Here is an 18,482-nt window from a genome sequence, read left to right as displayed (position 1 = left end):
TTGTTCAGGGGCAGAAACGACAGGATTTTACCTTGCCAGCTTGGTGATTTGAACTTGCAACCTTTCGGTTACTAGTCCAACCCTCTCACCACTAGGCTACCCTGCTGCGCCATATGTATGTCAATCTCTCATGGCTCAAAGTAGAGGAGAGGTTGACTTCATCACTACTTGTTTTTCTAAGAAGTATCGACATGCTGAATGCACTGAGCTGTCTGTTTAAACTACTAGCACCCAGCTCAGACATCCATGGCTACCCCACAAGATATGCAACCAGATGTCTCTTCATAGTCCCCAAGTCCAGAACAGACTATGGGAGGCACACAGTACACCATAGAGCCATGGCTACATGGAACTCTATTCCACATCAAGTAGATGATGCAAGCAGTAGAATGAGATTATAAAACGGATAAAAAAATCCCCGTTATGGACCAGCGGGGACTGTGAAGAGACACACACACACAGGCACAGACACACGCATACACATGCACATGCTAACATACGTACTCTACACACACGTACACATGGATTTTGTATTGTAGATGTGTGGTAGTAGAGTAGTGGCCTGAGGGAACACACTTAATGTGTTGTGTAAAGTGTTATGAAATGTCTTGTAATATTTTTGTTGTGTATAACTGCCTTAATGCTGTTGGACCCCAGGAAGAGGAGCTGCTGCCTGCGTAGCAGCTAACGGGGATCCTTAACAAATACAAATACAAATCGATCCTTAATAAATACAAATCCAAATCCACATAGACAGGGCTGTAGTGGAGTGGGTCGAGAACTTCAAGTTCCACATCACTAAGGAATTAACATGGTCCACACACACCAACACAGTCGTAAAGAAGGCATGACAACATCATCCCCTTCAGGAGACTGACAAGATTTGGCATGGGCCCTCAGATCCTTAAAAGGTTCTACAGCTGTACCACTGGCTGCATCAGTGCTTGGTATGGCAACTGCTTGGCATCCGACCGCAAGGCACTACAGAGGGTACATCACTGGGGCCGAGCTCCCTGTCATCCAGAACCTCTATACCAGGCGGTGTCAGAGGAAGGCCCTAAATTGTCAAAGACTCAAGCCACGCAAGGCATAGCCTGTTCTCCCTGCTACTGCACTGCATGCTGTACCGGTGCACAAAGGCTGAAACCGACAGTAACCTGAACAGCTTCTATCCCCAAGCCATAAGACTACTAAATAGTTCATCAAATAGCTACCTGGACTATCTGCGTTGACCCTCTTTGCACTAGCTCTTTTGACTGATCACATATGCTGCTGCTACTGTTTATTGTCTATCCTGTTGCCTAGTCATATCTACCTCAATTACCCCTGCACATCGACTGGGTACTGGTACCCCGTTTATCTAGCCAGGTCCTGTAAGCAAGCATGTACCTCTTAGTCTACACCTGTTGCTTACGAAGCATATGAAATAAAATTGTATTGGATTTACACTGTCCACTGTCCTGTCCGCTACTATGCAGAGTGTCTGAAAACGTTGGTCAGACTGGTCTCTGGAACACAATGACCTGGCCTGAAAATAAAGAACTTAAATAAAGAACTTGAATTGGAGGAAGGAGAGTGGCACCGAGACAGGAAGTCAATCAGACCAGAGGAAATGTGCTGCAGAGTTCTTCTCACTCCTGACACTCACAGAGGCTGCGCCCCGAATGGCATCCTATTCCCTATGTAGTGCATTACTTTGACCAGGGCCCATAGGGCTCTGATCAAAAGTAGTGCACTATACAGGGAATAGGATGCAATTCGGACACAGCCAGAGGCTTCCAGGGGGAAACACTGGTTCTGGAATATAGTAACCTTTTCACACTTCTGAGCTTAGACAAGCCTCTACTGTCCTTCTCACCTTCCTGATGTCTGTAATTCTGTTGACCTGGTTACTAAATGTTACACATGGATGTAGTGATGCTGTTTGAGAAATGTAATCATTCAGACCTGCTCTACAGCTCTGAACTATTGGCCTTTTCAATGATCCAGGAAATATTTCATGTGAAAAAAGCTGAATCTGAGATGATATGATTCTCCATCTCTCTCTACATACACACACACACACGCGCACACCCACACACACTTGTTTTACTATCCTTGTGAGGATCAAACAATTGATTCCCATTCAAAAACTTATTTTCCCTAACCCTTAATCATGAACCCTTAACCTAACGCTAACCGTAACATTAACCCTAACCCTAACCCTAACCGTAACCGTAACCCTAACTCCTAACCCTAACCCTAACCCTAAACCTCAATTCTAACCCTAACTCCTAAACCTAAACCTAACCCTAACCCTAACACTAAACCTCAATTCTAACCCTAACTCCTAAACCTAACCCTAACCCTAACCCTAACCCTAACCCTAACCCTAACCCTAACTCCTAACTCCTAACTCCAACCCTAACCCTAACCCTAACCCTAAACCTAACTCCTAACCCTAACACTAAACCTCAATTCTAACCCTAACACTAAACCTCAATTCTAACCCTAACTCCTAACCCCTAACTCCTAACCCCTAACCCCTAACTCCTAACTCCTAACTCCTAACTCCTAACTCCTAACTCCTAACCCTAAACCTAAACCTAACCCCTAACCCTAAAATTGCCTTTTTCCTTGTGGGGACCGTCGAAATGTCCCCGCTTGTCCAAATGTTTTCCTTCATTTACTATCCTTGTGAGGATTTCTGGTCCCCACAAGGATTGTAAAACCAAAAACACACACAAACAGAGAGAGAGACCGGTAACTGGTGGTGGTTGCTGTTGACACTGGATGGCTCTGTCTGTCTGAGTCTGTACCTGGGTCCTCACTGAAATACCAGATGTGTGTGTGTGTGTGTGTGTGTGTGTGTGTGTGTGTGTGTGTGTGTGTGTGTGTGTGTGTGTGTGTGTGTGTGTGTGTGTGTGTGTGTGTGTGTGTGTGTGTGTGTGTGTGTGTGTGTGTGTGTGTGTGTGTGTGTGTGTGTGTGTGTGTGTGTGTACATGTGTGTGTGTGTGTGTGTACATATGTGTCTGTGCAGGCTTGCGCATGCATGTCTGTGTGTGTTTGAGCGTGAAGGTTAGGCTCTTCAATGAAGGAAAAACCTTTTGTTGTCAAACAAACAAACATCTTTGAAACAAACATTTTCTGCCGTGGCACCTGACACCTGTGCGTGTGCGTGTGCATGTGTATGTGTGTGTGTGTGTGCGTGTCGCAGCGACTACCTGGCGCCGTCGACATGTCGCTCCCATCACCCAGACTGTGAGGATGGCAGATAGGCAGAAGTTTCACTGACACACACACACACACACACACACACACACACACACACACACACACACACACACACACACACACACACACACACACACACACACACACACACACACACACACACACACACACACACACACACACACACAAACACACTGGGATATATCACTGACAGAGCTTTACAGCAAACAGTACCAGAGTACAAATGAGGTCAAATCCTCCAGTCTGAATTCACAGGAGGTTCTGTGGTCAGAGGGATAATGTGTAACTTCTAGAAGTATTATTCATATTTCTAAACAATAAAAGGACCAGTATCATAAAGACATGAGGGTAGCAACAGGGCTAACTCTATGTTGCAGATATGAGCAGGTATTTACTTAAAAGGTACGTAGAGTACATCACTGGGTCCGAGCTCCCTGCCACCCAGAACCTCTATACCAGGTGGTGTCAGAGGAAGGTCCTAAAAATTGTCGGCGACTCCAGCCACCCTGGTCATAGACATTTCTCTCTGCTACCGCACGGCAGGCGGTACCGATGCAAGGCTGGAAAGTTTGAAGTACTTTAATGTCATCAAATATGTGCCAAATATTTTTGCCGTACAGTATGTGATTGATTCAGCTTAGTTTGCACATTTACGTCTATTCCAATGGTTCCACGTGCAGCTCTAGTGCTTGGAAGTGTTTGAGGTGTGTATTTACCCCAGGTCTGGAGATCTGCTAATCACAGTTTGAGTGACGGCAGCTAGCTGTCTGTCTGACAGGTCACGAGCGCTGACGCCACCTCACAGACCTCACCAACAAGTCACACTCCAGATATTAATAGCAATGATGACAACAAGTATAGGATGACCCACCCTGGAGCACAACACAGCAACCGATAAACTCAATACATTTTCTGCAGGGAAATATCTGGCACGTGTCTAAGCCTGCAATAACATACCAACAGACAGACAGTATGTGTCTGGCAATGGTTCATTTGCATTTGTTGTTAGAAAGTCACAGCATGTTTTATTTCCAACACATCTTTATGTCCACAAAAAGATTTAAGTGCATATTTTAATATTGACTTTTCTATTTTAGCTACTAATGCAGCTCCACATACATTCCCTGATGCTGGCTGATGGGAGGGAAAGTTCCAAAGGATGGGAAAACCAGTGGTATTTATACGGCTGACTGTTGATGATTCTATTTGGATCAACAACTCAGAGTTCGTGCAGGCGTGCATGGCGGTGTGGCCGTGGGTGCAGTATGCATGTGTGTGCATGTGTGTGTGTGTGCAGTCTGGTAACTGAACCTCTGCTTCTTCTTCTTCAGAGAGAGAGAGAGAGAGAGAGAGAGAGAGAGAGAGAGAGAGAGAGAGAGAGAGAGAGAGAGAGAGAGAGAGAGAGAGAGAGAGAGAGAGCTCACTTGAAATGTAGATCTATCATCTACTGTACCCACATGGCCAACATACAGTAGCTGTCTATATGTCCTTCTGAAGTAAGGGGAAACCCTGGTTGGGCACATGAAGATCAGTAGCTGTCTATATGTCCTTCTGAAGTAAGGGGAAACCCTGGTTGGGCACATGAAGATCAGTAGCTGTCTATATGTCCTTCTGAAGTAAGGGGAAACCCTGGTTGGGCACATGAAGATCAGTAGCTGTCTATATGTCCTTCTGAAGTAAGGGGAAACCCTGGTTGGGCACATGAAGATCAGTAGCTGTCTATATGTCCTTCTGAAGTAAGGGGAAACCCTGGTTGGGCACATGAAGATCAGTAGCTGTCTATATGTCCTTCTGAAGTAAGGGGAAACCCTGGTTGGGCACATGAAGATCAGTAGCTGTCTATATGTCCTTCTGAAGTAAGGGGAAACCCTGGTTGGGCACATGAAGATCAGTAGCTGTCTATATGTCCTTCTGAAGTAAGGGGAAACCCTGGTTGGGCACATGAAGATCAGTAGCTGTCTATATGTCCTTCTGAAGTAAGGGGAAACCCTGGTTGGGCACATGAAGATCAGTAGCGGTAAAGAAAAGGTACATCAGGTCTGAAGGCTTGTATATAATGTTTTTATTTATTCAAAACATTTATTTTTGTATTTTACCTCTCTATGACCTGTGCAACATGAATTCTCCTCCACCTGGTTGTGTAAATTCCCCTCTCTTCCCCCTGTGTTTTCATCTCATCAGCTGTTTCTCAGCAGGAGGGCCAAAGCGAAGGAAAATCTATATATCCCCCCCCTCCCCCTCTCTCTCTCTCTCTCTCTCTCTCTCTCTCTCTCTCTCACACACACACACTCTTTCTTTCAGAGACGTTTGGGCAGAGGCAGAGGTACGAGGTCAAATCTGAGAAAGAAAGAGTAGTACAGTACATACTGATACAACACAGACATGTGCTCTATCCCCTGTTGTCTCATCTTCTCCTGACCAGTAATGGATACCAAAACAAAACCATAGCAAAACAAAGGAGGTTCTGTTGTTTTGGGAAAAGCCAAACATCCACAAAGATATGGAAAAATATAGAAATAACGGGCACCCATGCAATCAGACTGAGCAAACAAGACAAACTCTCCCCTGCTTCTTCTTCTTCAGAGAGAGAGAGAGAGAGAGAGAGAGAGAGAGAGAGAGAGAGAGAGAGAGAGAGAGAGAGAGAGAGAGAGAGAGAGAGAGAGAGAGAGAGAGAGATATGAAGCAGGTGATGTGATTTGTATAGTCAGCAGTGGTGGAAAAGTACCCAATTGTCAAACTTCTTTAAAAGTAAAGATATGACACAAGTGCAAGTCACCCAGCAAAATAATACTTGAGTTAAAGTCTAAAGGTATGTGGTTTTAAATATTCTTCAATTATTTCACATTCCTTATATTAAGCAAACCACATGGCATGACTATGTTGTTGATTATTTATTTACATTTTACTTACAGATAGCCAGAGGCACACTACAACACTCAAACATAATGTTACTTACAGATAGCCAGAGGCACACTACAACACTCAAACATAATGTTACTTACAGATAGCCAGAGGCACACTACAACACTCAAACATAATGTTACTTACAGATAGCCAGAGGCACACTACAACACTCAAACATAATGTTACTTACAGATAGCCAGAGGCACACTACAACACTCAAACATAATGTTACTTACAGATAGCCAGAGGCACACTACAACACTCAAACATAATGTTACTTACAGATAGCCAGAGGCACACTACAACACTCAAACATAATGTTACTTACAGATAGCCAGAGGCACACTACAACACTCAAACATAATGTTACATAATGTTTACAGATAGCCAGAGGCACACTACAACACTCAAACATAATGTTACTTACAGTTAGCCAGAGGCACACTACAACACTCAAACATAATGTTACTTACAGTTAGCCAGAGGCACACTACAACACTCAAACATAATGTTACTTACAGATAGCCAGAGGCACACTACAACACTCAAACATAATGTTACGTACAGATAGCCAGAGGCACACTACAACACTCAAACATAATGTTACTTACAGATAGCCAGAGGCACACTACAACACTCAAACATAATGTTACTTACAGATAGCCAGAGGCACACTACAACACTCAAACATAATGTTACTTACAGATAGCCAGAGGCACACTACAACACTCAAACATAATGTTACTTACAGATAGCCAGAGGCACACTACAACACTCAAACATAATGTTACTTACAGATAGCCAGAGGCACACTACAACACTCAAACATAATGTTACGTACAGATAGCCAGAGGCACACTACAACACTCAAACATAATGTTACGTACAGATAGCCAGAGGCACACTACAACACTCAAACATAATGTTACTTACAGATAGCCAGAGGCACACTACAACACTCAAACATAATGTTACTTACAGATAGCCAGAGGCACACTACAACACTCAAACATAATGTTACTTACAGATAGCCAGAGGCACACTACAACACTCAAACATAATGTTACTTACAGATAGCCAGAGGCACACTACAACACTCAAACATAATGTTACTTACAGATAGCCAGAGGCACACTACAACACTCAAACATAATGTTACTTACAGATAGCCAGAGGCACACTACAACACTCAAACATAATGTTACTTACAGATAGCCAGAGGCACACTACAACACTCAAACATAATGTTACTTACAGATAGCCAGAGGCACACTACAACACTCAAACATAATGTTACTTACAGATAGCCAGAGGCACACTACAACACTCAAACATAATGTTACGTACAGATAGCCAGAGGCACACTACAACACTCAAACATAATGTTACTTACAGATAGCCAGAGGCACACTACAACACTCAAACATAATGTTACTTACAGATAGCCAGAGGCACACTACAACACTCAAACATAATGTTACTTACAGATAGCCAGAGGCACACTACAACACTCAAACATAATGTTACTTACAGATAGCCAGAGGCACACTACAACACTCAAACATAATGTTACTTACAGATAGCCAGAGGCACACTACAACACTCAAACATAATGTTACTTACAGATAGCCAGAGGCACACTACAACACTCAAACATAATGTTACTTACAGATAGCCAGAGGCACACTACAACACTCAAACATAATGTTACTTACAGATAGCCAGAGGCACACTACAACACTCAAACATAATGTTACGTACAGATAGCCAGAGGCACACTACAACACTCAAACATAATGTTACTTACAGATAGCCAGAGGCACACTACAACACTCAAACATAATGTTACTTACAGATACAGATAGCCAGAGGCACACTACAACACTCAAACATAATGTTACGTACAGATAGCCAGAGGCACACTACAACACTCAAACATAATGTTACTTACAGATAGCCAGAGGCACACTACAACACTCAAACATAATGTTACTTACAGATAGCCAGAGGCACACTACAACACTCAAACATAATGTTACTTACAGATAGCCAGAGGCACACTACAACACTCAAACATAATGTTACTTACAGATAGCCAGAGGCACACTACAACACTCAAACATAATGTTACTTACAGATAGCCAGAGGCACACTACAACACTCAAACATAATGTTACTTACAGATAGCCAGAGGCACACTACAACACTCAAACATAATGTTACTTACAGATAGCCAGAGGCACACTACAACACTCAAACATAATGTTACTTACAGATAGCCAGAGGCACACTACAACACTCAAACATAATGTTACTACAGATACAGATAGCCAGAGGCACACTACAACACTCAAACATAATGTTACTTACAGATAGCCAGAGGCACACTACAACACTCAAACATAATGTTACTTACAGATAGCCAGAGGCACACTACAACACTCAAACATAATGTTACGTACAGATAGCCAGAGGCACACTACAACACTCAAACATAATGTTACTTACAGATAGCCAGAGGCACACTACAACACTCAAACATAATGTTACTTACAGATAGCCAGAGGCACACTACAACACTCAAACATAATGTTACGTACAGATAGCCAGAGGCACACTACAACACTCAAACATAATGTTACTTACAGATAGCCAGAGGCACACTACAACACTCAAACATAATGTTACGTACAGATAGCCAGAGGCACACTACAACACTCAAACATAATGTTACTTACAGATAGCCAGAGGCACACTACAACACTCAAACATAATGTTACTTACAGATAGCCAGAGGCACACTACAACACTCAAACATAATGTTACGTACAGATAGCCAGAGGCACACTACAACACTCAAACATAATGTTACTTACAGATAGCCAGAGGCACACTACAACACTCAAACATAATGTTACTTACAGATAGCCAGAGGCACACTACAACACTCAAACATAATGTTACGTACAGATAGCCAGAGGCACACTACAACACTCAAACATAATGTTACTTACAGATAGCAAACAGAGATAGCACACTACAACACTCAAACATAATGTTACTTACAGATAGCCAGAGGCACACTACAACACTCAAACATAATGTTACTTACAGATAGCCAGAGGCACACTACAACACTCAAACATAATGTTACTTACAGATAGCCAGAGGCACACTACAACACTCAAACATAATGTTACTTACAGATAGCCAGAGGCACACTACAACACTCAAACATAATGTTACTTACAGATAGCCAGAGGCACACTACAACACTCAAACATAATGTTACTTACAGATAGCCAGAGGCACACTACAACACTCAAACATAATGTTACTTACAGATAGCCAGAGGCACACTACAACACTCAAACATAATGTTACTTACAGATAGCCAGAGGCACACTACAACACTCAAACATAATGTTACTTACAGATAGCCAGAGGCACACTACAACACTCAAACATAATGTTACTTACAGATAGCCAGAGGCACACTACAACACTCAAACATAATGTTACTTACAGATAGCCAGAGGCACACTACAACACTCAAACATAATGTTACTTACAGATAGCCAGAGGCACACTACAACACTCAAACATAATGTTACTTACAGATAGCCAGAGGCACACTACAACACTCAAACATAATGTTACTTACAGATAGCCAGAGGCACACTACAACACTCAAACATAATGTTACTTACAGATAGCCAGAGGCACACTACAACACTCAAACATAATGTTACTTACAGATAGCCAGAGGCACACTACAACACTCAAACATAATGTTACTTACAGATAGCCAGAGGCACACTACAACACTCAAACATAATGTTACTTACAGATAGCCAGAGGCACACTACAACACTCAAACATAATGTTACTTACAGATAGCCAGAGGCACACTACAACACTCAAACATAATGTTACTTACAGATAGCCAGAGGCACAACATCAAACATAATGTTACTTACAGATAGCCAGAGGCACACTACAACACTCAAACATAATGTTACTTACAGTTAGCCAGAGGCACACTACAACACTCAAACATAATGTTACTTACAGATAGCCAGAGGCACACTACAACACTCAAACATAATGTTACTTACAGATAGCCAGAGGCACACTACAACACTCAAACATAATGTTACGTACAGATAGCCAGAGGCACACTACAACACTCAAACATAATGTTACTTACAGATAGCCAGAGGCACACTACAACACTCAAACATAATGTTACTTACAGATAGCCAGAGGCACACTACAACACTCAAACATAATGTTACTTACAGATAGCCAGAGGCACACTACAACACTCAATCATAATTTTTAAACAAAGTATTTGTGTTTAGTGGGTCCGCCACATCAGATCAGAGAACTAATAATACATATTGCTCTATTCAGACAATCATAATGCTTAGGACTTCAAGTCACATACCATATCATACCTTATCATACCATATCATGCCATATCATACCATATCATACCATATCATACCATATCATACCTTATCATGCCATATCATACCATATCATACCTTATCATACCATATCATGCCATATCATACCATATCATACCTTATCATACCTTATCATGCCATATCATACCATATCATACCATGTCATACCATATCATACCTTATCATACCATATCATGCCATCATACCATATCATACCATATCCTGCCATATCATACCATATCATACCTTATCATGCCATATCATACCATATCATACCATATCATACCATATCATACCATATCATACCTTATCATGCCATATCATACCATATCATACCTTATCATGCCATATCATACCATATCATACCATATCATGCCATATCATACCATATCATACCATATCATACCATATCATACCTTATCATGCCATATCATACCATATCATACCATATCATACCATATCATACCTTATCATGCCATATCATACCATATCATACCATATCATGCCATATCATACTATATCATACCGTATCATGCCATATCATACCATATTACATTTACATTTAAGTCATTTAGCAGACGCTCTTATCCAGAGCAACTTACAAATTGGTGCATTCACCTTATGACATCCAGTGGAACAGTCACTTTACGATAGTGCATCTAAATCTTAAAGGGGGGGGGGGAATACTTATCCTATCCTAGGTATTTCTTAAAGAGGTGGGGTTTCAGGTGTCTCCGGAAGGTGGTGATTGACTCCACTGTCCTGGCGTCGTGAGGGAGTTTGTTCCACCATTGGGGGGCCAGAGCAGCGAACAGTTTTGACTGGGCTGAGCGGGAGCTGTACTTCCTCAGTGGTAGGGAGGCGAGCAGGCCAGAGGTGGATGAACGCAGTGCCCTTGTTTGGGTGTAGGGCCTGATCAGAGCCTGGAGGTACTGAGGTGCCGTTCCCCTCACAGCTCCGTAGGCAAGCACCATGGTCTTGTAGCGGATGCGAGCTTCAACTGGAAGCCAGTGGAGAGAACAGAGGAGCGGGGTGACGTGAGAGAACTTGGGAAGGTTGAACACCAGACGGGCTGCGGCGTTCTGGATGAGTTGAAGGGGTTTAATGGCACAGGCAGGGAGCCCAGCCAACAGCGAGTTGCAGTAATCCAGACGGGAGATGACAAGTGCCTGGATTAGGACCTGCGCCGCTTCCTGTGTGAGGCAGGGTCGTACTCTGCGGATGTTGTAGAGCATGAACCTACAGGAACGGGCCACCGCCTGGATGTTGGTTGAGAACGACAGGGTGTTGTCCAGGATCACACCAAGGTTCTTAGCGCTCTGGGAGGAGGACACAATGGAGTTGTCAACCGTGATGGCGAGATCATGGAACGGGCAGTCCTTCCCCGGGAGGAAGAGCAGCTCCGTCTTGCCGAGGTTCAGCATGAGGTGGTGATCCGTCATCCACACTGATATGTCTGCCAGACATGCATACCATATTGTCTGATGAATGTTGATTATTTATACTGTTAAAGCCAAAAGATGGTTTTTAATGCACCAGTTGGTTTTTAATCTTTGTACAGAATTTCCTGGTTGGTGACGTGGATGTGGGGGAGGGCATTCAGGCAGGTGTGCCCTCTACCCATCTCTATGCTCATGTGGGGACAGAGGGCACTACATAACTCTTTGGCAAGATGTTTATATGGGCAGTTTCGAGGGGGCCTCCTTTCAATCCGGGTCCTTCACCCAGACAGAGCTGAATAGTTGAGCTAGTGATGGGAAACCATGGTGTTCTGTGCCGAAAGACGGTTCATTACTCGGAGCTTCATTATCAGTTCACAATGCACATTAGTGATACCTGCTGGTCAGCAATAAATAGCAGCGTGTGATTATCAGATAGACATTTTTTTCCCTCCACTGCTCAGATCAAAACTGTGGTGCTTTAATAAGTCATTAGCTTTAGTAGCTTATAATCAGTCGGAATGCCAGTTTTACATCATGCTTCCCTTTCTATCCTTCAAGTTGACCATTTTTCAAAAATGGAACATATGGAATTATTTGGGAAACAGTGTTCAAACCCTTTACAATGAAGATCGGTGAAGTTATTTGGATTTTTACTAATTATCTTTGAAAGACAGGGTCCTGAAAAAGAGACGTTTATTTTGTTGCTGAGTTTACTACACTAAATAAAACAAATGATTTGAACAACAGTGCAGAAAGAGTGGTTTCACATAAAACAATGTTCTAAATAGTGTGCCCTCAACAGGATTTGCCTTCATACCCTGAAGTCCCTGAATGTTCCATATTTCCCTACTCTACATGCTAAGCTACCAGTCAGGTGAAACTAACCATATTTGTAAGTATGGTGTCCAATAGAGGTCACTGTTTGAAAGCAGCACCGGTTCACGGCAAAATCGGTGGGATCAAACGAAGCTTCGGACGTCATTAATAATATACTTCTGATAAAAAATAACACACATCAGCACACTGCTTCGGAGTTAGCTGCTTAGCGATTTTGATGCATGCCTCAGATCTCTGGTATCAAACGTAGCATCACTCGTTTGAGCACGACAAACAACTCTCACAAACAGCAACCAGTAGGCGTCATTGAAATACAAACCTTTTACCTTATAGAAAAGAATAAGAAGAGGACTCCTTCACCATTGCTTGTTTTGTGTAGTTGATATCAGCCTCTAATAGCTGTGAAATGCTAACTGTCAAACAGTCATTTTGAGTATATTGATTCGTTACCTTTAGTACTTGTAGTATCAATGGTAGTGTCAAATGTTAATAATTGTTGCACTTTTTGTGCATTCCCTTTATTATGCTTATTAGGCCTGCTTCATGGCTATGCTTTCTACTTCTGTTAGTTTTATATCGTTTGATTGCTTACCATGCTATGATATGCTATGTAGCCATTGATAAATTAGCCTGCTGTTGCACTCCCTTTCTGGCCATTCATTGTTAAGTGCTGCTATATTTATACATTTATATGCTTATTGCATTTGCATATTGTCATTGATTATTGCCATTAACAGCCAATTAATTATATACAGTGGGGCAAAACAAGTATTTAGTCAGCCACCAATTGTGCAAGTTGTCCCACTTAAAAAGATGAGAGAGGCCTGTCATTTTCATCACAGGTACACTTCAACTATGATAGACAAAATGAGAAAGAAAATCCAGAAAATCACATTGTAGGATTTTTTATGAATTTATTTGCAAATTATGGTGGAAAACAAGTATTTGGTCAATAACAAAAGTTTATCTCAATACTTTGTTATATACTCTTTGTTGGCAATGACAGAGGTCAAACATTTTCTGTAAGTCTTCACAAGGTTTTCACACACTTTTGCTGGTATTTTGGCCCATTCCTCCACGCAGATCTCCTCAAGAGCAGTGATGTTTGGGGCTGTTGCTCTTTGGTCTTGGCCATAGTGGAGTTTGGAGTGTGACTGTTTGAGATTGTGGACAGGTGTCTTTTATACTGATAACAAGATCAAACAGGTGCCATTAATACAGGTAACGAGTGGAGGACAGAGGAACCTTTTAAAGAAGAAGTTACAGGTCTGTGAGAGCCAGAAATCGTGTTTGTTTGTAGGTCACCAAATACTTATTTTCCGCCATAATTTGCAAATTAATTCATTAAAAATCCTACATTGTGATTTTCTGGATTTTCTTTTCTAATTTTGTCTGTCATAGTTGAAGTGTACCTATGATGAAAATTACAGGCCTCTCTCGTCTTTTTAAGTGGGAGAACTTGCACAATTGGTGGCTGACTAAATCCTTTTTTGCCATACTGTATGTTATTGCCCGTTATTTGTACCTTTCTGTGTCTCCTTCATCTCCATTACCTGAATCTATATAGACTCTTAAACTGAACTGCATCTCTGCCTCCGCCTGTTCTTTAGCTGTAGTCCCACAGTAGATGGGCTTCACCATAACCCTCACCTGACTGAAGAATATCATGCCGACAGGCTAGGAACCAATGTTTTCGTCAGTGTTTCCCTGTGCACCTTTATTAGGGGAGGACATGCAGGAAATGTAGGAAATGTATAAAAGCACTCCTTGGTCATGTTCAGGTGGAGCTTCGTACTTGGAATGTCCTTTGTGGGTATAGGTTGTATGGCGTCGTTGCTGTTGGTTTATTTCTGTGAGCAACTCTTTTGTGTCCATGCTGGAGTTGTGGTCGATTGTTCTGAATGGTTTGTGTTGAGTTTGACCATCAGTGACTTTATTCATCCCAGTGCTGAAGAAAGGGAAAGTAATTGAACTGAATGATTACTGACCAGCAGTGGTGTAAAGTACTTAAGTACATTTTGGGGATATCTGTACTTTACTTTACTATTTATATACTTTTACTTCACTACATTCCTAAAGAAAATAATGTATTTTTTTAATCCATTAACTTCCATAATACCCAAAAGGACTTGTTACATTTTGAGAGTTTTCTGGTTTGAGGTCCAGGCAGTTTATTGGCAGTGCCCTCCAATAAGGTGACTGTCTTTAAGTAAAGTCATTTGTACTTCTAAAATATCTCTTTATGTACATGCAGTCGTTAATTGTTCTATTCTACCATCGGAAGTGTTGTTTGGCACTGTTTTTGGTCATCTTGTGAACTTGATCAGCTGAATCTCAGTTAAAATACTGTTGTATTTCAGAGCGCTATCTAGTGGAAGTAATATATCTAAGAAGTGATTTTGGTGTTAATGTGTTATGTGTCACAAGAAAACCTAATCGTCTAAGCTTCAATTAAGGTAGCTTTTTCTTTATCCTCCTCTGTATTGTCTTTCATGGGCCTAGAAGCTGTAACATTTACATGTTAGAATTGTAATAGAAATGGTATATTTTTGCTACGGAGATGTCTAGTCCATTGCATTGCTCAGAACAGTTGGCTCGCCCAATAGGTGGCCTGTCATGAACCTGTGTGTCTAATGTTATGTTTGAGGTGTTCCCCTCATTAAACACTAACTGGCATAGTCTGGTAGCTGTGACATTTTAGCACAAAAACACTACAGTGAATACTATTTAGTATTTTATTAGGATCCCCATTAGCTGTTACAAAAGCAGCAGCTACTCTTCCTGGGGTCCACAAACTTGAAACATGACATAATACCAAACATTAATAGACAAGAGCAGCTCAAGGACAGAACTACATCAATAATAAAAAAGGCACACGTAGCCTATATATCAATACATACACACACACTATCTAGGTCAGATAGGGAAGAGGCGCTGTGCCTTGCTGTTTTTTGAAACCAGGTTTGCTGTTCATTTGAGCAATATGAGATGGAACGGAGTTCCGTGCAATAATGGATCTATTTAATACTGTACACTTTCTTGAATTTGTTCTGCATTTGGGGTCTGTGAAAAGACCCCTGGTGGCATGTCTGATGGGGTACGTGTGTGTCAGAGCTGTGTGTAAGTTGACTATGCAAACTATTTGGGATTTTCAACACAATGTTTCTTATAAAAATAAGAAGGGATGCAGTCAGTCTCTACTCAACAGCCAAGAGAGACTGGCAGCATAGTATTTATATCAGCCCTCTGATTCCAATGAAGAGCAAGACATGCCACTCTGTTCTTGGCCAGCTGCAGACTAACCAGGACTTGCTTTTTGGAGTGTGGTGTCAAAAAAGCAGAGCATCTCTTTATTACGGACAGACCTCTCACCATTTTTACAACCATTGAATCTATATGTTTGACCATGACAGTTTACAATCTAAGGCAACACCAAGTAATTTATTCTCCTCAACTTGTTCAATGGCCACACCTTCATTACCAGATTCAGCGGAGGTCTCGAATTTAGGAAATGATTTGTACCAAATACAACGGTCTTAGTTTTAGAGATGTTCAGGACCAGTTCATTTCTGACTACCCATTCTAAAATGGACTGAAACTCTTTGTTAAGGGTTCATTAGCTGTGGTTGCCGATGCGTATATGGTTGAATCATCAGCATACATGGACACATATGCTTTTTTTTATGCCAGTGGCAGGTAATTGGTAAACATAGAAATGAGTAGAGGGCCTTGAGAGCTGACCTGCGGTACACCACAAACATTACATGTTTGATCTAAACTCAACATTTAGCTAGCTACTAAGAAACTTTTCAATACATTTTCAAAACAACAAACTTTCCAAAGCAGCAAACCGAGCTCTCCCTCGTTCTGCGTTCAACATACTATAGTACACTGCAGTCATGTCCCAACAACACTACAGTGAATACCATAGTATACTGCAGTCATGTCCCAACAACCCTACAGTGAATACTATAGTATACTACAGTAAAGTCTGCAAAAACACTACTGTGAATACCATAGTATACTGCAGTCATGTCCCAACAACCCTACAGTGAATACTATAGTATACTACAGTAAAGTCTGCAAAAACACTACTGTGAATACCATAGTATACTACAGTAAAGTCTGCAAAAACACTACAGTGAATACCATAGTATACTGCAGTCATGTCCCAACAACCCTACAGTGAATACTATAGTATACTGCAGTCATGTCCCAACAACACTACAGTGAATACCATAGTATACTGCAGTCATGTCCCAACAACCCTACAGTGAATACTATAGTATACTACAGTAAAGTCTGCAAAAACACTACTGTGAATACTACACTATACTACAGTAAAGTCTGCATAGTATACTGCAAAACAACTACAGTGAATACCATAGTATACTGCAGTCATGTCCCAACAACCCTACAGTGAATACTATAGTATACTACAGTAAAGTCTGCAAAAACACTACTGTGAATGCCATAGTATACTACAGTAAAGTCTGCAAAAACACTACAGTGAATACCATAGTATACTGCAGTCATGTCCCAACAACCCTACAGTGAATACTATAGTATACTACAGTAAAGTCTGCAAAAACACTACTGTGAATACCATAGTATACTGCAGTCATGTCCCAACAACCCTACAGTGAATACTATAGTATACTACAGTAAAGTCTGCAAAAACACTACTGTGAATACCATAGTATACTACAGTAAAGTCTGCAAAAAGACTACTGTGAATACCATAGTATACTACAGTAAAGTCTGCAAAAACACTACAGTGAATACCATAGTATACTGCAGTCATGTCCCAACAACCCTACAGTGAATCAAATAAAATAAAATCAAATCAAATCAAATTTTATTTGTCACATACACATGGTTAGCAGATGTTAATGCGAGTGTAGCGAAATGCTTGTGCTTCTAGTTCCGACAATGCAGTGATAACCAACAAGTAATCTAACTAACAATTCCAAAACTACTGTCTTATACACAGTGTAAGGGGATAAGGAACATGTACATAAGCATATATGAATGAGTGATGGTACAGAGCAGCATACAGTAGATGGTATCGAGTACAGTATATACATATGAGATGAGTGTGTAGACAAAGTAAACAAAGTGGCATAGTTAAAGTGGCTAGTGATACATGTGTTACATAAGGATGCAGTCGATGATGTAGAGTACAGTATATACATATGCATATGAGATGAATAATGTAGGGTAAGTAACATTATATAAGGTAGCATTGTTTAAAGTGGCTAGTGATATATTTACATCATTTCCCATCAATTCCCATTATTAAAATGGCTGGAGTTGGGTCAGTGTCAATGACAGTGTGTTGGCAGCAGCCACTCAGTGTTAGTGGTGGCTGTTTAACAGTCTGATGGCCTTGAGATAGAAGCTGTTTTTCAGTCTCTCGGTCCCAGCTTTGATGCACCTGTACTGACCTCGCCTTCTGGATGATAGCGGGGTGAACAGGCAGTGGTTCGGGTGGTTGATGTCCTTGATGATCTTTATGGCCTTCCTGTAACAACGGGTGGCCATAAGTGAATACTATAGTATACTGCAGTCATGTCCCAACAACACTACAGTG

Source organism: Oncorhynchus gorbuscha, linkage group LG09, assembly GCF_021184085.1.
Source record: "Oncorhynchus gorbuscha isolate QuinsamMale2020 ecotype Even-year linkage group LG09, OgorEven_v1.0, whole genome shotgun sequence".
Taxonomy (NCBI): Eukaryota; Metazoa; Chordata; class Actinopteri; order Salmoniformes; family Salmonidae; genus Oncorhynchus; species Oncorhynchus gorbuscha.
This window is presented reverse-complemented; position numbering follows the sequence as displayed.